This window comes from Manis pentadactyla, chromosome 9, assembly GCF_030020395.1.
Source record: "Manis pentadactyla isolate mManPen7 chromosome 9, mManPen7.hap1, whole genome shotgun sequence".
Taxonomy (NCBI): Eukaryota; Metazoa; Chordata; class Mammalia; order Pholidota; family Manidae; genus Manis; species Manis pentadactyla.
Window position 1 is genome coordinate 69,102,216 of NC_080027.1, and position 26,445 is coordinate 69,128,660.

Consider the following 26,445-nt stretch of genomic DNA (forward strand, 5'->3'; position numbering starts at 1 on the left):
GCCAAAGCCAGTTCTTCTGGCTCAGTGCTGTGTTAAATGTGGCTCAGCATCACCGGAGAGCTTGATAAAAATTCAAATTATTGGACCTTATCTATAAAGTCAGCATCTCTGGGGATGGAGCTCAGGAATCTATGTATTAACATGCTGTCCAGATAATTCTTGGGCACACTAAAGTTCAATGGGCATTGACAGAGCTCACGACGAGATCTCTTTCTTATAGCATGCTATCTTAGCTCCAGTCCCTATCTGAGTGGTGACCCCGAGCAGTCTAACTGAAGCTAATCATACGGGAGTACCACTTTTGGACCCAACCGGAATCAGCCTCTCTTCTTTTCCCTCCCCACTTCTTCCTCAGTTACACGCAGGCAAACTCATGTGAGAGGAAAATCTGTGCTGCCACTGACTGGCCACAAACCAGGGACTGTATTCGTTGTAGAGGAAGAAGCACTTGCAGGAATTTCTTTGTTTGGTGTAACACCGAAAAGAAAAACCTGTGCTGGTGGAGCAATACACTGGCATACTAGAAAATATGTGCTTTGAGTGCACTACATGTTACCTGACATTTGACAAGATGATTGAAGACAGCTAGCCTATCTGGTGGGTGGCAATGGCGGGAAATGCTGTTGACTCATGGGCCTGATGTTGGATATTTAGATGACTTATTGATGTTCATAACTCCATCTGCTTATTTCATCAGTCCTAGAGACTTCCTCTTGGCCTTTACATAAGACCAATAATGCTGGAGACTGTATGATAGTGACTGAGAACCTGAGCTTGAAGTCAGGCAGACTTGGGTTTGAGTATTTTCTCTGAAGTTAGGTACGTGATCCTGAGTCTGGGGTTTATTTCTGAGTCTCAATGTCTTCATTTCTTTGGAGGAGGGATCAGCAAACTTTTTCTGAAAAGTTTTGTCTCAACCCATCAACTCTGCCACTATGGCATGAACATAGTAATAGATAATATGTAAATGACTGGTGTGTTCTAATAAAACTTAATTTAAAAACTAGGCAATGGGCTGGATTTGGACTGTGATTTGTACTTTCCCAACCCCTACTCTGAAAGATATGACAATGTTCCTTTTTAGATTTATTAAGAAGGTTATATATGATAACGTATATAAACCTAGTACCTGGTATAAAGTAGATATGCAGCAATCGGTATTTATTATTTTTGTAACCTTTGTTAAAATGGCACGTTGGTACATATTTAAAAAGAGAGTGCTAGAAGACAGGACTGACATCCTAAATAAGGACAATATTGTAGATCTTGTTTTTAATTAGCTATTCCTCCCATCTAGGACCTAGAGAGATAGATAGATAGACATATGATGGTGGTGGTGATGGGGATAATAACAATGATAGAAGAGGAGGAGTATATACTAAATACTTTCTTTAAATCTGGAATTATTCTAAGTTCTTTACTGGTACTTTAATTCTCACAAACAGCCCATTAGATCTGTACTGTTTTACAAAGAAATCAAGGCACAGAAGTTGAGTAATGTGCTCAAGATAATGCAGCTACTCAGTCAGTGGCAGGACTGAGATGTGAACCTCGGCAGTCTGGTTTTAGAGTCAACTCTCTTAACCAGGAGGCAATACTGCCTCCCTAGTGCAACTCAAAGGCACCTTCCCTGATGCTATGGAGATGGGATGCCCCAGTGGCTGTCAGACTGCATGGTTTTCCACCCTGAGCTGCCTGAGGTATCCTGTTCTGTGAGGTCTCCAGTTCCTTTGTTCCCACTGCACTCCTGTTCTCTGTTCAGTTTCTACTTAGTCCACACACTTTGATATTCTTTTTGGTGATCTATCTCCCTTGGCCTCAAAACATCACAGATGCTCCCAGGATGACACTGACAATGTTTCTGCTGGCACCTACCAACACTTACCTCTCTTTTACTGGAACCCCCTACTCTTACTGGGAACTCAGTTCAGAGTGGAGAAATGAGAGACCCAGAAGTTGAGACCTGATCCCATGATCGACTAGGATTTCCTCAAGATACTTGGCAAGGAGTTTCTAGAGCCTGGTGTCCTGTCTCAGGGTTTACTGGCCACTTCGGCTTTCTGTTTATCTTGTGCCCCAGGTTAGTGTTCCACCTGTTCATGATGCTTAGGTATCTCTGATGGCTTATCTCTCTTCCAGGAGAATGAAGGGCAGTCTTGAGGCCTGGAGAGGGCCTATCCTTAGATTCTTTTCAGATTCTCCTTTGATCTGGTACTGGGTCCCTGGTATCAGATTTTTCCTGGTGTGTGATATCTTACAATCCACAGAGGAATTTTCTCTCCTTCCCCTACCTCCAACACACACCGAAAAGCCCGCAGTTGGCTCAGGCATTCTTGTTTCAGCTGTTCATTTGGAGGAAACTTTGACTAACTATGCTGACTCTTATTGAATGCTAGAAAAGAAAAGAAAAATAGTTTAATTATAATGTCAGGGTGCTGGATAATCATAATGACAATAACTACATTTGCAAGGTCCACTATGTGCCGGTCACTTTTCTAAAGTACTGCAAGTCTTTTCTTACCAATGACAAATTCATTAGTCAAGATCAAGTATAATTCAACCTTAAGAACATAAAAACCAAATGACCAGGGAGAGGGAACATTCAGAAATTCAGACCAGTTATTAGGATGAAGATGGAAACATTAAGATCAGGGGGTAGTGAGAAGAGGTAAAGACAGAGTAAATTATATTGTTGGAAACTCTTATACCTCCTCGGCTAATATTTTGGTGAGAGGCTTCTAGGAAGGAGAGAGGGTAGAGAATAGGTAAGTTAAACTTCACTTTATTGAACACTTAATGTATTTCCTATACAAAAGTTCATTTAGTTCCCCCATTACAACACTGTATCAATTAGTTTGGGCTGCCACAACAGAATACCACAGACTGGGTGGCTTAAACAACAACATTTATTTTTCACAGCTCTGGAGTCTAGAAGTCCAAGACCCGGGTGCTAGCATGGTCAGGTTCTGGTGAGGGCCTGCTTCCTGGCTTGTAGATGGCTGCCTCCTCACTGTGTCCTCACATGACCTTTCCTCTGTGCATGGAGAGAGACCTCTCTTTTGTTTTCTTTTCTGATAAGGCCACCAATCCTATTAGATCAGTATCCTACCCTTATGACTCATTTTAACCTTACTTACCTTTAAAAACCCCTATCTCCAAAGCAGTCACATAGAGAGTTCCAGGTTCAACATATGAACTTGGGATGGACATGCTTAGTCCATGTCAAACACTATGAGAAAAGTATTATTAATTTATAGAGGAGAAAATTAATGCTTAGAGAATGTGATAGAGGAAATAATGGAATTTGTCTAGGGCCTCACATATAGAATATGGTAAAGTAAGCTTCAAACCCAGAAGCTCTGACTTCTGAGCTTTCCTCTATCCCAGGCGACCTGGGGGACAGTGCAGGCAAGTCTGTGGGAGCCCCTGGTGGCCCAGGGGACTGAGTTAGACCTCATGGACCTGCTCCTGTGTTAATCTTTCCCGGGTGGGCATGGTTCGTCAGGTGAGGAAATTGGGAATGGGTTTTTCCTCTCTTCTTTTCTCTTCGATTACATGTTCAAGCAGATGTTTTGTCACGTTGTAGAGAAGTTGGCAGACCCTGAAAATCCTGAGCGGACTTCTGTGATTTTCTCCTGTCTGTGTAAACAAGAACGAGCCTTTTGCTCTGTCTCTTTCACCCAGTGCTGCCAGGATTGCTAATGAACCTGTACCTTTCTGGTGGCGATGGTGACCATCTGCCCTGTAGGCCATCTGTCTGGTTGGGCGGAAGTAACCTCTCATTGTTTGTGACAATAAATCCAAGCTGGGAGCCTCTCTGACAGAAAGAACTTTTACAGTCTCGGCCATCTTCTCCATAATATACCTGAAGACTGTCTTTGCCATGCCAAGATTTTGTAAGTGATGACATCTTTCTTGGTTCATTCAGCTCGGAAGTATGTACATGGGCATTGTTCAACTTGTCAGGAAGAATCAGCTCTCCCATGAGAAATGGAGGTTGAAAAAGCACCAAACTAGGTCAGCCATGGCCACATCCTTCAGCACTAGCTGTAGACTGGCAGCCATGGAAAACTAAGAGATCTGCAAATATGCCTTTAAAAAGGTACACATAAAATGCAAATTAAGAATTTCACTACCATTTTCCTTTATCAGACTGGCAAAGATTTTTGTTTTAAAGATCACAGTAAAATGACCACTATTTTTTTCACAGCCTTTGTTGAGGGCAAGATGGCATGTTTAGAAAGTCTTCAAAAGCCCCTACTGTTTGAAACAAGTAAATGCACTTTTAGAAATGTATTCTAAGACAATAATCATCCATCTGCACAGAGATTTTGCTATGAGACATTCATTGCAGCATCTATAATAGTGAAAATAGTTATAACTAAATGCTAGTAACTCTACAGGTAAGTAATTTATGCTCCATTAATGCTATTGAATAATACCCAGGCATAGAGAACCTGATATATTAAATGTTTGTTGACACAGAAAGATACTTATGACACATTAAAAAATTTAAAAAGTCACAAGTCAGTATATACAGTATGATTTATTGTACATTCTATACATATTATGTATCTTTGAAGACTAGAAAGTTATATACTTAAGTTGTTCAATAGCAATATACAGTATAAGTATGTAATTGTAGTTTTCTTTGCCTTCCTATATTTTTGTTAAAATTTTTAATGCAATAAACAGTTCTCATTTTCTACCAGAAAAAAGTGTTTATTTTAAAGTCATAGAAAGAAGCAGTTGCTTAGAAAGTAGACAGACCACAGGCACAGGTTCAGAACCTAGCTGTACCTAATGCCCATCACCACCACCCACTTTTCTTCATTCTGTCTTATCTTTTTCTATCCTTTACTCACATTCTAGCTCCCTTTCTTGTCCGTCTGTGGCACTGCACAGTTGCATTGCATGACATTTTAGGAACTTTTGAAACTGTCTACAGTTTGGAATTAAGAAGGTAAGTGCATTTACTAACATGATTAGAAGCACAAGAAAGGAATGACTTATCTTTATTTGTATCAAAAAAAAGCCAGAATTTTTAACTCGTTTGGATGCAATGGAGAATCATAACTCTAACGTCTGAACTCTGGCTAGCACCCACACTGAGGACAGGGCAACAAGCAGTTTCACAATTTAAATTCCTACCTTGACTTGTAGCCCTACATTCATATGTTTATTTATACAGGGGTTTCCAACTTTGCACCAAAAATATACTTATTTCACAAGTACCTTTGCAATGAATTGTATTTCCTCTTCAGAAACAAGTCTTAAAATGTCTTGAGGTAGCAATTCCAATTAAAGCAAAATTACTGTCTTTAAAAATTTTAATTTTGAGAATAGAAACAAACTGAAGCACATTTCATGAGCTAACTTGTGCTTATTACTCAAAATATTAATTATTGTGATCTCAAACCAAGTGATAGCAAATTACTTGAATTCTGTCACTGACTTTTTCTAATCTTATATTTACTCAAAACCATTTCTGCATCTCTAAAGAATTGCACAAGACTCAGTTTTGCAATAACTGTTGTTTTCTAGCACTTCTATTTTCTCAGCTGGAATTAACTTAAATGACTATCATGCCAGCTTTCCACAGGATCTAATCTATTTATGCCTACTGAAGTTAGCTGAACGAATTTCTTCATGTCATCTCTGACACCAGAATGCTTCTCCATGTGGGGAGCTGAAAGTTCTGAGGTGGGCTCTGGGACATGCAAATCTGAGATTCAGAGGCTGTGGTTATGCTCTGCCCTGCTTGGCTGGATTTTGAATTGTCATGGAACTCTTGTTCTTATTATATGATTTCTGTCCACTCCAATTCTGTTCCTTTCAGTCATTCAGATACACCTAGATCCCTCAAATGATTCTAAATAGCTCTGACCCCCACAAGATTATATGTGTAGATATTCCTAGACCTACTCTCCCTACTTCCTCTTTATGCCATCTCTTACATTGATCATGGAAGAAGTAGTGATTGAAGTGCATGATGGCTCTGCTAGGTGTGTGAACTTGGACATGTTGTTTTACCTCCCTACATGAGCCTCAGATTCCTCAACCACAAAGTGAAGATAATATTGTGGCAAGGATTAGAAAAAGATTAAAAAATGAAGAGAAACTCAAATTGGAGCACTATAAGGGCTCGGTAAAGGTCAGTTCTGAATGCACCCAAAATTAGACAGGAAAAGAAAGAAAGGTGAACTTCTATTTACTGGCCATTCTGTGCAGCTGATCCTGCTCCTGCCATTTCCTCCTTCATCTTATGTCCCCTTTCAGAAATACTAGCAGTGGTGCTAATGGTGTAGTGGAAGAGAAAAAGAAGAAGGAAGAGGAAGAGGAAGAGGAAGAGGAAGTCTAAGGAAGCTTTGCAATGGATGAGGATCAAAGAAGGTCAGTTTTCCTGAAGAACTGTTCTTTTCAGTGGTTGAGGTTTAATAGCTGAGAGAAAGGTTTTTGAAAGGTGTTCTGTAACCTGGTCCAGGAGAAGACATGTCAGCTTGCCTTACATGCCCATGTGACATAGCAGATGTGGTAGTTTTAGTGTTGTACTCTTCCTGAGCCCCAAGCATCCTCTCAGTGAACATTTTCCTCTCCACTCAGTGATCATGATAGCTAAATGTCCCCTGTAGTCTTGCAGCCTTAGAGTCACCTCTACACTAATTTCCCCCCAAATCCATCTCTTCACAGAGCTCGAGACTGGATGACCTGCTTGTTGGCCTCACATATCTTGCAAGGATAATAAACAGGCTTAATGCCATGGAAACAATGTTGATGTCTTAATTCAGGAGATCTTAATCCTGGCTACACATTAGAGTCACTGGCAAATCAGGGTCTCCTCTCTGCAGGATTTTTGTTTAATTTATCTAAGGTGAAACCCTGGCCTCAGTCATTTTAAAAGCTCCCCAGATGTGTTTCTTAAAGTACAGTTAGGTTCAAATACCGCTAATTTAACTGAGTAGTTTAAGAGGAAAACCTCAGCATTATTTACCTATTAATTCTAATATATAAAAAGACAAACACTGAAGAAAATTATGGGAGAAAAAATAGTTCTTATTTGTTAGACAAAAATGTTTGCCTTTTAAAGTAGCTAGATTAAAAAGGCGGCATTTATGACCAAGACTGCATAAATAGATAATTTTTGTCAAAAGGCTTGGCTTATTTTGGGGGGGCCTTGTAAAAATATAGAACTCCAAGGATTTGAAACTGGTTCCAGCTTTAGAAATTTGGAAGAATTTGTGTTTAATTATGAAGTTAAACAAGGTCTAACTTTAGCAACAATAATTTTCCAATTAGCTATTGCTCCTATTATCATTACAGATGAAATCTTGACTTCTCTAAAGGGAAACTGAGCAGCTTTATGGAATTTTTTTAATACATAGGGCTGGCCATCGATATACACACAGGCAAAACAGCTCAGACATGACTTAGGGGAGTCAGATCATCTATCTATATATATATATATATATGTTTTCCTGTTTTTGTTTTTTTTTGGTATCATTACTATACAATCACAAGAGCAAAATGGTGGTTACTAGATTCCCCCATTACCAAGTCCCCACCACATACTCCATTACAGTCCCTGTCCATCAGCATAGTAAGATGCTATAGAGTCGCTACTTGTCTTCTCTGTGCTATACTGCCTTCCCTGTGCCCCAACCCCCATGTTATGCATGCTAATCATAATAGATAATCTATATTTTTTGACCCACTGAGTTTCTAAATGAGTAAACCAAGGATTGGGAGTGGGATAAGTTGTGTAAGAATGCAATTCTGGGGCCTAGCTTTTACCTTCTGCTCTATTTCTTCATGTTGCTGAGGTAAACATTTAATGTGTATTGATTATCTATTATGTGCCCGATTCTAACAGAAGCCCTCTTACTGAAACTGGATGACAGGGTAAGAGCTCAGACACAAAAATTTCAGGAAAAAAACCCAGGTGGTAACCATGCCCTGTGCTCATTTGTGTGTATTTCATAAATCCTGCTTTGGTGCACAGTCTGAGCAGGACATACAACAAGGCAAGTGATGTCAAGCCTTCTGGGCTCTTGACTTTTCTGGTAAACAGGGATAGGATCAGAGTCTGAGTGGGTTTGAACCTGAAGGACAAGGTTAAATGGCACCAGCAGTTGTGAGGATGGAGGGACAGGGTCTGTCAGTTCATTCCTATGTACGGTTGGGAGGCATCTCCACCTCATCCTTAATAAATCAAACCTATGGGCAAAACATTTCCAACCTTTTCTCAAAGTAAGACTCAGTCAGACAACCTTCTCTGGGAAGAAGTTTGTTAAATATATTACAGCACACCAGTTAAATTTGAATTTCAGATATGCCACAAATACTTTTTAATATATGTTTCATATTGGCCCCAAAATGTATATATATATATATATAATGTAAACATAAAAGTATATTATTAAAATATAAATATAAAAGTTATCTGAAATTCAAATTTAACTGCAGCTTTGTATTTTATTTTCTAAATCTGGTGACTTGATCTGAGAAACTCCTCAGGACCTCTTCCCCCCATAATCTGACTTAGTTTCCTTTCATCTGTGTTTACATAGGATTTAGCATTTGATGCTACTACTAGCTATTAATACTTCCCCTAGCCCCCACTGTGCCCCCCACCATTCTGTTATATGGGGAACAGGCCTCTGAGAGACTGGCACAAGGCAGCTCTTGGGAAATTCAATTGAATAGATGATAAGTGGAACAAATGTGTCTGAGCCTAAGAGTGTGGCTGGTTTAGGACAAACTCCTGCTTTGGGAAAAGCAATTTCATGTACAATTGATACTGGTGTTACATGAAAATATTTCTGGGGTTGGTCTAAGGTCTAAGGTTTGTTGTTCAGAACAACCCTCTCTATTTCAGCTTTCTAGAAGCACAATGAAGCAGCTTGTAATGCCTCCCACCCTATGGTGGGTCTGGGGTTGGGTTGTTAGGCCAGCATAGTTGAAAGACACATCTTGTGTCAGGTGCTTCTCTAACTGCTCTTGAAATGTCCAAAGGCTCTGTCTGCCTGCTGTACCTCAAAGCTGCAAACCATTGAATCATATTCCACAGTGGGTGGTGAGTGCATAGGTTTCCTTTGACTTTGTATTCTTGCTGTGTAAAAATGTCAGAAATTGATCAATTTTAGAAAAGGGAACCAAAGACATAAAGAAAAAAATCCTTGTATGCTGATTTATTCCTATCGTCATGAGCAATTCATGGTTTACCTTCATGTTGATACCTTCTGGAAATCCTATGTCATGTCTCCATTTGTGATTTACAGAAATCAGTTTGGCTTTTCACTCTATAGGTACAAGTACAGGCTTCATGAAGTTGACTAGCATTATCTGGGGAGAAAGGTAAGAATGTTAGTCCCTTATGTGAATACAGAATGGAACAATTTAATGTATGTAAGCACTTATCACAGTCTCTGGCTTCAGTAATTGGTAATTGAAGGTTAGTAAGGATTTTTTAGGTACCCAGTGAGGTAGACACACTATGAGAGAGACTGAAAAACTCATAGATATGTAGTTGATATAAGGCAAAGCCAGAACTAGAACACATTTCTGCTGATTCTTAATCCCATAATTGCTCCAGCTCAACTGTGATGGATCCTGAATCTCTCTGGTGATTCTGGAGTCTTTCCCAGTCCTTCTCTACTTTCCAGATCTGCAAACTCATGTCCACCTTCCATCCAATATGAAGGAATGCTATGAAATCAGTTGCTATTTGGAGTCATGGTTTTTGCTGTAAATTGTAATGTTCACAAATCTCATAGACAGGATCAAGAGTGAGCCTCCCCATGCCTAGTTAAAAATATGGCCTGTTCTGTCACGTCACATCTTAGCTGTTGGGCCTGAACACTAAGAAAGGAGCATCAATAATTAAAGGTACAATCACAGCTGAAGCTTCCGTTAGTTATTTTTCCCCAACCCTGACATTTTATGAGTCAACAAAGTCAAAGCCATCAATATGAAGCAGATTATTTTTAGCAGTTTCTTAACCAGTGTGTTCTAGCTTTAAATTAAACACTGATGTTAGTTATTATTAAAATTCTGAAGATTCTGGGCAGAGAGGAGCCCACGTTAGTACAGTAAACACTGGGCTTTCATTACCTTGTTTTGAAAAACATTGACTCGCTGCTACCACCAAATACAACTGCATAAAACTGATGGATTGTGGATTTGCTGAGGATTACTTGTTCAAGGTCAGAGTCTAAATATGTGGGTGTAGTTTGCATGGTTGAATATTACTGTGGACTTCAACCTTTTTAGATTTGCAATATCTTAGTGTTGACATTATGTTATTATCATTTGATTCCATTCTCTGATCAACACCAAAAATATGGCATTACAAATTTTTAAAGTAAATGATCACTTTTGCTTTAATAATTTTGCCTCATACTTTGCAATATGAGATAACCAGGACAGCTTCTGGTAGCATGAAACAAGGTTGGGAATCAATTCTACTGACACGAAGTAGTGGGAGAACACTCACCTCAGAGCCAGAAGACCTGAGTTTCTGCTACTTACTAGCTGTGTGTGCTTGGGCAAATGATTTAGTTCCTCATGATCTTAGTTTTCTCATCTATTAATTGAAAGGATCTGGGCTAGAGCAGTAATATCCAAACTGAGTTCTATATGTTCACTGAGATGCTTCAGGGTCACATATGGAGGAGTGAAAGGAAAGTCTTCAAATAGGGGTCTCAGTCTCTCCATCCCCAGCCCACTTCAACTGCCCATTGCCATTTATTTTACCTCTTGAGCATCTGCTAAAGATTTTGCCTGGGAAAGATCCCAGTGCTAAGAAAGTTTGTAAATCTCTGGGCACTATACTTTCCAACCTTTCTTTTGGTTCTAAAATTCTATTATCCTAGGTGTCAAATTAGTGTTGAAATTGTGTCATCAAAATACTCAGTAACAATTTTTACTGAACACAGTAACTGGCACATAGTATGTGCTGAACAAATATCAGTTATTATCATAAGTTCATTTAACTCAAATTCCAATTGTGAGTTTATTATGGGTCAGTCATTGTACTAAATTTTAAAGATTCAGAGTGAATACAACATGGTCCCATCCTCATGAACATCCTAGGTTAGTAGGAGAGAGAAACCATAGAGACAGCCAAGTAAAGACACTTGTAAGGCAGTGGGGTAACTGGTGCCAAAGCTCTGAGGGAGGTACAAGTACAGGCAGAAGGAAGAACTGATGCAAGGCAGATAACTCATGAAAGGTCTTTGAGACTCTCCCAGTAGTTTAGAGGGAGGAACATGGGCTGTAGGATGACAGCAAGGCATAGAGAAGGAACAGGATAGATTGGGTTTGGATCTTCAGTAACTGACATCCAGCTGGTCCCTCGAATTTGTGAGTTCTCTACTAATGTAGCTGCTGAGCCCATCAGTAATGAATGCATTCACCACCTTCTCTGCCCTTTCCCCACGTCACTTCCCGTTTGTCCCATCCAGTCCTGAGGAATTACAACATAAATCCTCTTGCCAAGGAAGTTGGGCCTAAAAGTTTCTGTCTGCTTATATGTTTCAGTTACTCATTGAAAACCCAAGCATTTCAGATAATTTCCACACAAATCCCTTGGAAAGAGGAGAGGGTGGGAGAAAAGCTAAAAAAGACCATGTTTTTTTCTAGTAACATTTAAAGCCAAGCAAGCCAACTTTCTGAAAGCCAAGTGAGGCTCTCAAATCAGAATTTCTGTAGTCTTCAGTTAGAGAAAAACTCAGGCACAATCCAGGCCTAAAGAAGAGATTATGCTGGAAAGCTCAGTGAAGAGGAAAACTACCTTAAGGCATGAAAAGATCTATATTGAAAAATGAGCCCAAATATATATTTCTACTATCCGTTGGACCTGCCCTTCTTTCCTATGGCTCACCAAATTCCTCAGACATTGGCTTCTGAATGCACAAGGGGCTCCAACATTTTTATTAATGTTATTTAGTCATGTGGTGTAATTATTGATATTGGCACAAAGCAGACACTCAGTAACATGCTGTAGAAATAAATGATGGATGAGTGAGTGAAAGAGGGAAACACAGGTGAATATCCTGGGCCTACTAGAGCTACCACTAAATCTGCTGGTTTTGAAAGGATATGGGCTGTATCTTTTGCTGCTCTTTGTGGCCACCAGAAAGCTTTATGGGTACATGATCAGTGTCCTGCTGGATACCAGTGGGGCTCAGTAAAACTTAGTGGACGCTTCAACTTCTTGGTTTCTGTCCTTCCTGGGTTAATAGTTTCTATGTGAAACAGCACTGAGGGAAAGCTAATATATGCTTTGCATACCAGAAATGATGTAAACATGAAATTGAGGCTCAGCCAGTCCCCTGAGTCTTTAGGTTGCCTTTAACTTTGTCTCTGATTTGTGCAGTCTGTGGAACCTATCTCTGGAAATTCAGGTATCTCCAGAATATAAGGCTGTATCCTTAAAACTGCAAGACCTATCCTAATTTCCTTGTCAAATACCTCTGAAATTATCTCTTCTCTTTTTTGACTGGGATCTTTCCCATGTAAGTCAGCTCAGGGTAGCCAGCACCAAGCACTGCCTCTGTCTTTGACATTGAGCTGGGCACTGAGCATAGTATAGGAGCATAGCAGTATGGGGGAAGACAGTCTCTCCTCTTCAGAACTGTGTAAGCTAGTTTGAGGATAAAAGATACCAAGTTAACGGCTGGGGAACAGTTAGCCTGGCATTATGAGAAAGAATTAAATTTTGTGTTAGAGTTCAGAGAAAGGACAAATCTTAGTAAAGTGGAGTGAAATGTTCTTTTTCTTAGCTTCCTACCCCTCAGAAACCTTTTCCTGGTGGCTCCAGTGGATGAAAATATTAGTGTTTGTTTCATGCACTAAAATTTTTAAATATAGGGACACTTTGTTACACAACATAAATTCTCAGTCCCGTGTAAACTGTAATATAAGGGTGTGTGTTAGAGTGACAGGAGCTTAATTTCAATCAGTTCCAAAAAAAGGGGCATTCTACACATTTTGAACATCCTTCCAATGTCCCCTTTTGAAAGAAAAAATAAATACAGATGCTTTCTCTATGAATATATGCATCTCACTGGATTATAAGCCCTTCGAGTGCAGGGACAATGATTTCTATTAGGTTTTCTTCCAAATTCTCATACTCAAGGATATAACAGAGACAGCCACTAGTATTTTTTTAATTGTCTCTATATGTGGAAAAATTGAGCAACTATTTTAGTGAGTATCAGAGAAATGACAATTCCTCAAATCCCTCAAATCTCCTTCCTGACTCTATTTGTCTTTTTCTTCTGAATTGACATCACTAAAAGTACCCACTGGTCCAGTTACCTCCATTATTTAGAGATTCATTAATTTATGCAAGCAGTGCCTATTTCCCAGTGTCCTTTCATTAAAAGCAATGGTTCCTGGACTAATGACCTATGAAATAGCTAACATCCAATTATTGATGCATTTCAGATTCTCCATGATGCAGCAAGGTCTCCACAAAGAATATGCATAGATACCCAGATACTGTGCTTAGTTTACCTTTGGGATGGTTTTGCCTTAACAATTTTCTTACTTCATTCCTTAACTTTTTCTGATCTTAGCTACTTCTTATTCCTTCTCTTATGATTTTCTATTCCATATTCTAGGAGGTAGAGGAATTATTCAGAGTGGTGGAGAGGACAGGGTCTTGAGTCTGTCTGCTTGGTTTTGCATCTTGACTCTGCCATATGACCATGCACAATTTACTTAACTTGTTTATTCCTATCTCACAGAGTTGGTATGAATAGTAAATGAGATTTTGAATATGATATTTCACCCCTCATATGACCTCTGGCTTTCTCCCTTGTTTTGGATTCATACCCATCCAATGGGTCTACTGGTCTCAAGTAGACCTGTTTTGTTCCCCCCTGCCCTTGGGCCCTTCTCTAGTATAGGTTCCCCCAAACCTGTTATTGTTCTCTCCTGCTTGGTAAAGTGGGAAAGTCTATGTCCAAGGTCACAAAGGGTAATAATCCTTGAGTAGTGTTTCAAACATCTAGCGAACACATACATACACATTCACACACATCCACAGACACACTCACACAGTAATTGTCATTAAAATTTCTAGGTATGACACATCCATCTTTCCTTTTACTTGATAACAAAAAGGTCTTTGCAACTAACTGTGGAAATGGTGTGATTTCTAACCTAAAGAAATAGTAGAAATGTTCCAGCAAAAGCTAAAAATCAGACTTATTTTTCCTTTAGTTTTCTTTATTCTTTGAATGATGCCAGCCTTTCAATTCCCAAGATTTAATGCCAGTCAAAATTCTGGCCAATCCCAGATTCTTTCCATAGCCTGAAGTCTGGCAATAGTTAACACTGCCATCTCTTCCCAACTTCTCAGCACTTGACAAAATAAGTCTTAGAAAAAAACACTGATTAAGTGACCAGACACCATTTTGAGTGGTGACTTCACAGTCAGCAGAAATTATCAAATGATCACAAAGAAAGACATTTTGGGGAGTTTCAGGGAACAAGAACTACAAAAACAGTGACCCTCAAAAGCTTAAGTCTCTGAGTGCCTTACATGGCTCAAGTCTGGTAACTGGGGCTAGACTTCAAAAGTCATATGGAGAAAAGTAAGAGAGGGCTATCTGATGAGATTCTGACAGTCTGCCAAATTGGAAACTAACTTTGCTGATGCATTTGGTACTCTGTGTAGAGCAATTGTCCTTTTAGTTAAAAGTAATAAATATGTTTTTGTTTAAAGGGCAGGTGGTTGGGATTGCTATTTTTTATCTGTGGCAAGCCTAAATGTAAACCAATGTGGTCTGGATGGGAGAAAATAATCAAATACCATGAGGAGATTCTAGTCCCTTAGGAGCAGAGGCCCATGACATAGAAATTCAGGTAGTGGCTGTGAATGAGTACACACAGCTGCTAAGTAGCAGAGACAGGATTCAAATCCAGGGCGGTAAGACCCCAGACACTGTCCTTTTACTACTATTCTACACTGCATCTTTCTGAAATTGATTCTAGAGCCAAGAGTGACTTCAATCACTTACAATCCAACCATTTCCTTTTTTAGAGAGGGAGGCATGGGCTAAGAAATGCCCATTTACTTGTATGAAAACCTCACCTTGTAAAATACTCACTCCACATCAGGGTGGGGTGGGGGTGGATCCAACAGCCTTGATTAAGAGGAGGCTTAAAGACAGTCCCTCTGCGTTGGTGGTAGGGTTTCCATATTTAATTTCTTACGTATTTTTATAGATGCCTGGTCCTTTCAAATGAATTTGATCTTGTGCATATGTAATATGAGCAGTATTTTTTGGATACTGTTAATATGCTCTTCTCTTCTGCTTTTCAGTACATATGACTTTCTCCCCAGTAAGCCTAAGAGCATCTATTACATGTTACATCAGGAATGAAAAGAAAGGTAACATTAAGCTTCTAACATCCCAATTAGGGTTTTTCGAAGCTTCAGCAATACAGTAGTCTTCAGGCCCAAATCTGTTGAGAGAAACTAATATACTAAATGTTTTTCATACTCACATTCTCCACTTTTTGCCTATAATATATGAAAGAGCCTGGATTGGTAGGCTTGGATATAAAGTTTTATAGACATCCTGAATACACAGGAAGGACAGGATGGAAATACTGATAACAACTAGAAGGATTTGGGGAGAATGAAGACAGAAGTGGAAACAGATGATCAGCCATGTGTCCCACTCTCCCTCCTTTAGAATGAAATATCAGAGAAGGAGTGTGAGGTGGGTAGGAGGGAATGCTGAAAGCTGAGAGATTTCTGCTCCCTTTTCTACTGAGGGTGCTGGAAGGTGATTTTCTTATAGGTCATCTATCTCACTTGAAACTAGGCATCACAGTATGGCTAAGAAGAAGGAAAGCCTGAGTACTGCCCTCTCGAACTATCCATTATTTCCCACAAAGCTTGGTTAGGACCCAGAATTGCCCACATGCTTCTGAGAGATGATGTGAAGGTTACTTGAGATTTTGTCTGGGTAGGTTGCCAGAAGGGATTCCTTGCATAAAGAAAAAGCAGTCCTATAGTTGAAAGCTGATGGGAATTGCAGCTGACCCTTGATGGAGTCTGCAGCATCATCTCAACAACATGCAGGTCAGGTCAGTAGGAAGACACCACACCCTGGCCAGGCAAAAGGAGAACAGATCATGAATCTTGCCAGTTGATAACTTTGCCATCAAATGTCAACAGGACACTTGGGAATAAGTCCAGTCTTATGTCACTGGTCATTAGTTCAGGGAGCAATCTGTGTAAACCACTGTGCCATGGATATGATAAAGAATCCAGAAGGTGCAATACGCACTTGAGAACCTGGTCTCTCCCCTTCTCCTTTTACCATGAAGTCACAGAGATCACATGCTTTTTATAAACCAGATACCATCTTGGTAAGGAGTTAAATGAGGAGAAAGAAATCTGAAAGCCTAAGAATTTTATCCCAAAGGAGTTGATCATTAGCATAAAGACAAAGTTTTTTCCAGGGACCAGCAAACTTTTTCTACAAACAGCTAGGTAACAAATATTTCAGACTTTGTGAGCTATACAGACTCTGTTGCAACCACTCAACTCTGCCCTGTTAGCATGAAGGCAGCCATAAACAATATATAAATGGATGAGTATGAATGTCTTCTAATAAAACTTTATTTACACAGATAGGCCGTAGGCTTACTGGCCCTAGTTTGCCAAATTCTGGTTTATATCATTGACTCAGACTAAGTTTCTTGGATTCAACTAAAGATAGTTTTCTCCTCCTACCCAAAAGGGTAGGAGCTTTAGAGAAAGATGAAATAAAATATAGAAATAATTGGCATTTTCTTTGCACCTCTTCATGAAATATGAATAAAACTGTGGTCCTTTTACATTGAAAAGGGAGAGGCAATCTTAGTATAAAGAGGAGTGATTTGTTCTTTTCCTTCCTGAAGCCTTGCAATTACTGGAAATGCTGGGGACTCTGAGAAGCCAGCAAGCTAAGCCCAGAGTGGCTGATGGGTCAGGGAGGGAGAGAGCAGCTGACCACAAAGAACAGAGCAGAGATTCTGTGCCTTGGTCTCTTTGCCAGGAGCCTTTGAAATAAAGGAAAGGGGAAACTGGCAACGGCGATTATTTTGAATAATTTTGATAATGACAGTAATACAATAATAATAATTACCACTACACTATAGGATAGGCTAGGTTATGCTGCAGTAAGAAACACCTCTGAAACTCATAGGCATAAAGCAAACACAGTTTACTTCTCACTCACTGTCCGTGTCTGTCAAGAGTCCACTAGGGGTTTTCCTCCACACTGTCCTTGAACTCATTCCAGGACTCAGGCATTAGACAGGCTGCCATCTGGATCATAATCAGTTGCAGTGGTGCAGCAGAAATGGTAAAGTATAAACTGGCCTCCCCTGGATGTGACACATCTCCCTTCTGCTCACATTTCACTTCTGCTCACATTTCATTGGCCAAGGCCAATCACATGACTAAGTCTAATTTCCATGGGGCAAAATATAGGATGCTTCTCCAGGGAGGGAGTGTTACGAAGAGCAATTCAGTATATCTCAACTTCTATTACCAGGTGACAACATACTGAACATTGTACTAAGCATGACCTAATTTTGTCTTCACTCAGAAACCCTGTAAAATAGGTATTATCATTTCACTGATGAGAAAACTGAGGATCTTGGGGGTTAAGTAACTCATTTCATCCAGTTGGTAGATGGTAAAGATTTAAACCAGCTAAGCCTGATTCCATAGCTTGTGCTCCTAAGTACTACATTTTAGTGTCCTGATCATTTAATATCTAGATTAGGGATTGTAAACTCAAATGAGTTCAAGGTCCAGGCAGTTAATACAAATTTGTGAAGCAGTTCAGATATAATACAATTTTGGGTAGGGCTGTGGCAAACTGGAGAATCCATGTCATGTCTAAAGGAGGCAGGTGTAATTCCTCTCAACTGACTGTTGTTTTGTAAAAATATGCCCATTATTGTCAGATCTCCAGATTCTTTTTAAAAAGTCCTCAGAAATCTGGATCTTTATGCATAATTTCCTGATTTCAAAAATGTTAAATACAACTGAAGATTTTTAAAAATATGGGTTAAAAAAGAAAAACGTATGGGTCAACCATGCTCCATAGACCAGTAGTTTATAATCTTTTAACTAGGTCTTCTAGGGGAGTCTAACTGGTTTGTTGGGAAACACTAAACTGAGAATAATCTACTCAGATTATTAGTTAAGTAAGGCCCAAGTCTCTGTGATATCTGTTAAGCAGCAGAGCCAGTACAGTGTGGCAAAGGCTGACACTGAATTCAAATGATTCAAGATGCATAAATGCGTGTCTATGTCGGGGACATGTTTATGTGCACACATTTGATTTTGAGGCAATTCAGATGTTTAAATGGCCCTAACTCAATTTTCATTTGCAAGCTGCTGCCATATAACATGCACTAATTCCTTTTCTTTGGCCGTTGTGGAACTGTTGTAATTCACTGGAGAGCCTTCCTGAAGAGAGAGCGGTTCAGTGCTCTCCAGTTTAATGTGTGCTGCTCCAGCAGACTAAGCAGCCTCATGGTTTGATGTACATTAATTACAATAGAACAAATGAAAGGGCCATTCCCAGCCAGTCTCAGTTAAAGCTAGTTACATCAGCTTCTGGTATAAACAGTCAGGACTGGATCTGGCAGAAAGTTGGCTAGATATGGCTTTTCCTGGAAAGGTGATAGCTGAAGTTTTTGAAGGAATTAGGGAAGAGTAACTTTGGACTTCTTACCTAGGGATTTAGGTATATTTTACTTGGGGAAGAGCTGTCATTTTCATTAAATTCTGAAATAGGTCTTGCTACCTGCAAAATATGCACCATTAAAACTTTCAAGATGGAAAATCAAGAGGAATATGGGGATACATCATCTTTCCACCTGACTATTTTCCTTAAAAAAGCATTTAAGGCAGGGAGGTTTAATGACCTCTAAACATAAGCCACAGTTTACTGCTGCTTTCCTTCACCTGGAATGCTCTTTGTGGCCGTCACTATCTAGCTAGTACCCCTCTTAAAAAAATCCTAATCTATAAAGCATTTCCCAATCCCTTCACAGGATGTTTTTAATCCCTCTGAGCTCTGAGAACATTTTCTTTGTAACTTTCTGATGACATTACTCTTCTGCTTCTTATTACTTTGTATGTGTATGCATCCATGCATGTATGCATATTACATCATTTGTTTACAGAATAGTAAACTCCATGAGGATAACAAGGATGTCTTATTCATCTAGAAATCACAGGTGGTTGCTAGTACATGTTGTATTAGTCAATTTACTATTTCCAACTTGTACTGAATTTGCTGTCTGGTTGGATCTGTAAGTCAGCAGTGTGGCCAATAAAATACGTAGTTTCTTGACCTACAAAAAGGTGACTGACCGAGCAATGGAAGTGCATATTTGTGTGCTCCTAGGATTTCCTTGAAGAGCCACTGGGAAAAAGAGTGTGTACTACTGTGCCTAACTCTTTACAAGCTCCTGGCTGCAAAACCAAAAGATCGTTAAGGAATTGATGCTCTGACACTCTGGTAGTATTTTCTTGCCTTCTAAGTTTGTGGTAACTCATCTTGCTTTCTTATACCTAATCCCCTCTAATTCATAGACTCAGTCTTTTTCTAGGCTACTCCCCCAACTGCCACTCCGGGTTTAACAGTATTAGTAGAATAAGTAAATGGAAATTAGTTCTCAGCATGTGTACTCCTCTTGCCTGTCATCCAGGTGACATAGGATCTCCCTCCTGGAGGTGCCATTGCCTAGTAGCAACTGCAGCCTTTAATCCCTTATGCTGTACTCAGACTGCCTGAATCATGGGGCTTACTGGTACCTGAAATACTAACCAATCTAAGCATTCTTTCCCACTGACTTCAGACTTTACTTTAGAATCCTTAACACAGTGCTTCAGCAGGCACTACCGATCAGTCAACATGCACATTTCTGACTCCCGATTCTCTGCTTTTAGACCATGCCATTCCCCTGAGCTCCAGATATATATCCAGCCACCCTCATGACCTCTTCTCTTAGATTCAATATATTCAATACTTCCAGTAAAGAGTCTTGATTTCCACCTTCACTCTTTCCCATCTCAGAAATGGGGTCATCATTTCGTAGTTTTGCTTAGTTCCCAATCCTAGAAATAATCTTTGAATTATTCCTTTTCTTCATATCCAGTACATCAACAAGCCCCGTTGGTTCCTCCTCTACTTCTTACCCCTTAAACTGCCACTTCCCAGGCCCTGATGCCATCATGTGTTGCCTAGATTATGATAAACTCTTCCTGCATTTCTCCTTCCCTCCACTCTAGCTCTCCTCAGTGCATTCTTCATGAAGCAATCAGAGTGATGTCTTAAAATATAAAGCAGATCATTTAACTCACTTCCTCAAAACCCTCCAATAGTTTCCCAGCTCATAATGAAAGATCCAGAATTCTTACCATATCACCAAAGTGACACACGAGCTGGTCTCTGCCTAATCCCTAACCTCGTCACCACCACTCTTTGCCTGGCCATGCAGTGATTGTCTTTCTATTTTTCAAACATTCCAAGCTTATTCCATTCTCAGGGCCCCCCTCTGCCTGGTCGTCTCTGCCCAGATGTCACCTTCTCAGAGAGGCCGTCCTCAAGTACTCATGTTATTGCTTCCAGCTGGATCATCCTGGGCCTCCTTGCTCTTGCTTTGTTTTCTTCCTAGCATTTATTACCACTTGAATTTTTCTTTTGGTCAGTTTTTACTTCCTGTTTCCTGTCGATAGAGTATAATGTCCTTGAGGGACAGGACCTTGTCATTTTACTGCTGTAACTCTGACACCTAGAACAGAATCTGGCATATAGTAGCTCCCCAACAAATGTCGTCATAATAGGTGAGTGACTGACTGCATGAATGTAGTTTATTAAAAGGGTCACTTGTAACCGTAGATTTGTTCTTTTCCACCTACCTACCTATATATCAACCCCAGGAATTTTTATTGGTGCCTATTTTTGTCCAGTTGATAGTATGATTATAGAAATAGAATCCACTTCAAAGTACCATGGCAGGACCGTACTTCACTTGGTATAGGCTGAGGTTTCCGCATCTCCGTGGAGTTTCCTTTTCACTTGGTCACTTCCCTTCATTACCATCAACAAATAGGATCCCTCTTAATTCTTGCACGTCCTTCTGGGTTTAAATATGAATAATCATCAGATTGCTTCTGGTCTTGGAATCCTGGCCTGAGAATTGGGTACCATGACTTCATTTTTCTGCAATCAGTTGGAATCCAAGTACTCCGTCTAGTCAAAGAAAATTTCAATCAGAAAGGCAAAGCGTACCATTAAGGGGTAAGACCAAAGCACCTGGTTTTGACCTGGCAAATCAAATGGGTGAGCATTAGGCCAAGATGAACATGTTACTGCAGTGTTAACCTACGTACACATCTTATAAATGTTGTACATAGAGTGGTCCTTTGCTATGTTACTGGATCATTTTCCTGGGAGCCCTTTTTTGACTAGTTAGTATCCATCTTTTCATTGATAAAATTAAAATGCCTCTTTTGCACTTGTTCTGCAATTTACACTTGTGGGGAAGTTGGGGTTCCTATGGCCAGGATCCTCACTGAACTTAAACCACCTGATGATGTAACTGGCCTGTTGCTGGGCTGCCACTTCCACATCTTTAGGCAATAAGCTATTATTGTGCTATATAGAGAGCTCGGCCCAGTGCTCTGGGAGGAGGAAGAAACGCCAGTGCTTGACCTACTGCTGGGAGAACAAGCCGGGTAATAAACCCTTTCACCCCAAAGAACATTTTGCTGTCAATTTCTTTGGTCACACTGAACCATAGGGAACTTGCCCGGGGTTGAAACCCACTGACTGGCAAGACAATGGCGAAAGTCAGCAGGGTTCACTGTTGACCAAGGAAAAAGACAGGCTGCCCTTATGGAAGGGGTGCTTCAGTGGGCTGCCCCTGTGAATGGGGAGACAGTGGATTGTCCCCCAATGGGTATGTTGTCTGAGGTGGCATGCCTCCTAGAGGACTGGGCCGCACCCCAGGACTGGAGGCAAGTGGAGGTGACACCTGAGGCAGTAGGGGTGGCCCTTGGTATAGTAAGTAGATCCTTTGAGAAGCAGAGTGCCCGTGAGGCAGCAGGGACTGTGTGTTGGCTGCTTCTCACAGTCTTAAAAAGGTCTACAGAGGAGACCTAAGAAATGGCAGCACAAGAACACGAGCTGCAAACTTCAGTAGACTCCCTGAGGAGTGAAGTGGCATTGATGCGAGAGGCAGCACAAGAATGCAAGCTGCAGACTTCTGTGGATGCCCTGAGGAGGGAAATGGTATTGATGCAGGAGGAGGTGGCAGATAGACTATATTGGGCCTCTACCTGTGTCAGAAGGATATTGGTATGCAATGACTTGTGTGGACACAGCTACTGGACTTCTGGTTGCTTTTCCTACCTGTTGTACAGACTAGCAGACGACCAAAAGAGGCCTGGAGTGTCTCTTTGCTGCCTATGGCTGACCACAGGTGATTGAGAGTGATCAGGGCACCCATTTTACTGGACATACACTGCAAGAATGGGTACAACAGCCGGGAATCAAGTGGAAGTTTCATGTGCCATACAATCCTACCACAGCAGGCATGATAGAGAGGCACAATGGCTTGTTATAATCCAGACTAAAGTCAGATACCAATAGTCTGCGGGTATGGCCAATTTGCTTATGGACTGTGCTACAGCGTTTGAATGAGAGACCCCGAAAGGGAGCTCTGAGCCCTGTAGACCTGTTAACACATATGGCTGCATCCCCTATACAACTGTGAGTACAAACCAAGGAAGGATCACTGAAGCGGAGGTTCAGCCACTAGAATAACATCTTGCAGCCAGCACCAACTGCACTGAACCCCAGAGACTTCATTGAGTGGACGTGGCCTTGGACATTTTGACACATGGACCAACGATGGCTGGCCCTCCTGGCACCTTGGGGACAAGCCCTGGAAGCTGGCCTCTTGTGTATTCCTGGAATAACAGAAGAGTGGCCCCCAAAGGTCACAGTAGTATATCCTGAACGACCAGAAGGTAGGAGCATCTTACCGGGGAGTATCATTGTGGCCAGTACATGCACCTCCAGTAGCACTATATATAGACCCTCCAGTAACCCCCATGGGGAAAGGAGTAAAGTATGGTATACTAGACCTGGAGGGTCCCCCTTCCTGCTGCAGTCCTATCACAGGACCACTCTCTTGCATGCATCCTACCTGATGGACAAGATTTGCCTATGTTGGTGACATAAAAACATGTGTCCTATTGCCCCTAAAGTCTTTGTGGATTGGGAACTTCCCCTGGCTTTAGGATTATTATAATTTTTGTTATTAGGACCCTCCTCTGGCTTGAGGATTATTCTAATTTTTGTATCAAAATCTTGTTGTATCTTAATTTTTATTATCTCTAAGTTGTTATCCTCTGTTGCTATTGTGGAATCTGGTTACAGTGCTCCAGCTTTCTCACACAGGGACCATTGCGGAAGATTGAAAGCATGTAGATTGTAAGGCGAGAATCCTGGAGGGGTGAAGTGTGGGGAAGTTGGGGTTCCTATGGCCAGGATCCTCACTGAACTTTAACCACTTGATGATGTAACGGCCTGTTGCTGGGCTACCACTTTCACACCTTTAGGCAATAAGCTATTATTGCGCTATATAGAGAGCTCAGCTCAGTGCTCTGTGCAGAGGCAGAGACGCTAGTGCTCAAACTACCACCAGAGAACAAGCCAGGTAATAAACACTTTCACCCCAAAGAATGTTTTGCTGTCAATTTCTTTGGTCACACTGAATCCATAGCGAACTTGCCAGGGGCTGAAACCCATTGGCAAGACACCACTCTTTCTTGGTATTGAAAGCATCAAAGAGTTAAAATCAGGCTACATCTGTTGCTTGTTAGTACCATAATTTGTCATATGTTTTAAGATTTGTGGAATAGAGAATAAATCCCTTGGAGATGGAGATTTTCAGACTCGACTCTCATTGTTAACATAAAGGTGTTCTACTTTTACAGGAATTGGGAGTGGCCCAAGTAATGTGACAAAATTATCTTTGATCTCTGGGATTCAGCATAGTGCCTAATACAGAGTCAGGGTAACTGATGTGTGACAAATGGGATCTTTCTAACTTCTCAATAACTGGCCAGTCTTAGAACCAGTTTAGTACTAGCCTGTCTTCTCCCTCTGCACTGAGTTTATCCTTTATAATTAAAAAAAATATATTAAGATAATACCAAAGACTTCAAAACGTGTTATGGATAGTTCCTTTATGTCCTTAAATCCCAGGGATAGAATGATAAGAAGAACGCCTGGGCAAGAAAGCAGGCGAACTTGTTTCTGCTTCGGCATGGGCCAATACTGGGTATGTTAACTTGTTAAAGTTGTTTTAACTCTCTGGGCTTCTGTTTCTTTATTTGTAAAATGAGGGTCTTTGATTAGATTTCCTAAAAGCTCTTCCATGTTTTACATTCTGTGAGTATATTGCTGAGACACCCCCAACCTTATGTCTCAGCAGGCTAAGTGACAACACCTTATGGGGAGCTCGTTGCATGTCAGGTGTTTTCCTCCATATTGAATTCAAGCCTTCAGTTGCCTGTGCCTTCCTCATACCTCCCACAACTTTATTTTAGGTTTTAGAGTTTGCTACCCATTTTTAAAATTCTATTCTTCTTGACCTAAGTAGTAAAAGAGTTACTATGACAACGGAGTAATTTTCCTGAATAGCCACATTCAATTTGCTTAAGTAGATATTAGGATTGCAACATGTTTCATTAGCTCCAAGGCCCTTGGGATGTAACACTGAAGCACTGGGCTGACCAGAGCTTCAGGTTAAGCCCATTGAAACCTGGCTCTATTGACTGTATAGAGATGACATTTTCTTTACAGGGCCTGTGTCTTAGTTGCTTATACTTGGTAAGTACCAAAAGTAATTACTAAAGGAAATTGTAAGAAAATCTGCTACTTTAGCTAACAAAAAAAGAAATGGAAGAAAAACTTTAAGCACAGGGCTGGATAACATAAATCAGAAAGTAAATAGCCAAGATCTGTTTGTTTTCTTTTTATATGAAAGAAGAAAATAGACCTTTATCTAAATTAAAGCTTAGATTCCAAAAGGCAGTATATTAAACGGATGGACAACTAATGTCCAACAGTAAGCAAATAGAATTTGGTCATTTGAGTAAAATGCTAATTCTCATTAATAATCATAGAGTAACATTAGTAATAATCTTCATTTTTATAGCAATAGTAGCAAATATTTTTTAGATATCTTCAATATTCCAGATAATGTGTTCATAACAACCATATGGAATATGTAGTATTATCCCAATTTTACAGATAAGATAAGAGAAATAGAGGTTTAGAGAGGTTACTAACCTGCCCAAAGTCATGGTTGTTAATTTGGCAAACTGAGTAGCAAATGTAGATCACTCTCACCTCTTGCACTTAGCTCTTTACAGTACTTGCACACTCTGAACATACCTTTTAACTGCGCAGACCACTGAGGATGATCAAGTTAGAAAGTGGAGAAGGTTTGAGGGTACTTTCTCCAAATGCTGTGTGTTAAGTGTGTGTATGTCTGGGTACTAATTTAGGAATGACAAGTTAGACAGGCAGGTGTCAATGTTGTGTAGCAGCTGCAGGATGATTTTTATGGGACACACTAGAGAGTTTCTGGAGGGATATGAGCCATGTGCCAGAGACTTATAGAATGTCTTTTCATAATTAAAGAGAATCCATGAAGGTCACCTATTATTAAGATTTTTAAGAATACTGGGAAATAGAACATATGATCATGCATACCCTCACATACATACACTTTCTACTTAGTACAAGTAGAAATGATTACCAGGACCCAGGAAGCACTTTTTTTCCAGACTCCAACTGTAGATTCTATACATAGAGCAAGCATTAAATGTAAGAAACCAGACCAGAACCTACTGATAGGACCTCTCCTAACATGGTAGGCCAGGCTGGGGTGATAACATCTTCTAACTTTGGCTTACCTTTGTATCAGGGTGAGAGACATTATGGTGGGGCACGAGAACACAGAATTCAGATGGAACTGTGTGCCCCTGCTGAAACACTTAGTAGCTGCAACATTTTTGGAGGGTGATTTAATTCTCTGATTCTCAATTTCCTCAGCAGTGAAACAAAGGTAATTCCTTACTCACAAGGCAGCAAAGCAGTGTCTGGCCAGTTAGTGGGCTTGGAATCAGTAGCATGGAATCCACCTACATGAAGATCTGAAGCATGTCTTTGGAGAGACTCTAGGAAAGGGGCCAGGTGTTTTGACCTTGAGTTAGTGTGCTGGACATTGTGATTGCTTTTACAGATCCACTCCATCCTCTCCTATTATATGGTTAGTATACAGATTGAGTGGGTCTTAATTAATAAAAGGCAAACACCATTCTCTCATCCT

At 40.4% G+C, this 26,445-nt stretch overlaps 1 long non-coding RNA gene across 1 annotated transcript in view; it reads left to right on the top strand.

Moving 5' to 3' along the window:
• Positions 1-6,375, top strand: part of LOC130684912 (uncharacterized) — a 65,889-nt gene extending 59,514 nt beyond the window's left edge. Inside the window, exon 3 of the long non-coding RNA XR_008999272.1 lies at positions 6,280-6,375. This is a non-coding gene — a long non-coding RNA (uncharacterized LOC130684912). The remainder of the gene's footprint in view (positions 1-6,279) is intronic.
• Positions 6,376-26,445: the final 20,070 nt, after the last annotated feature.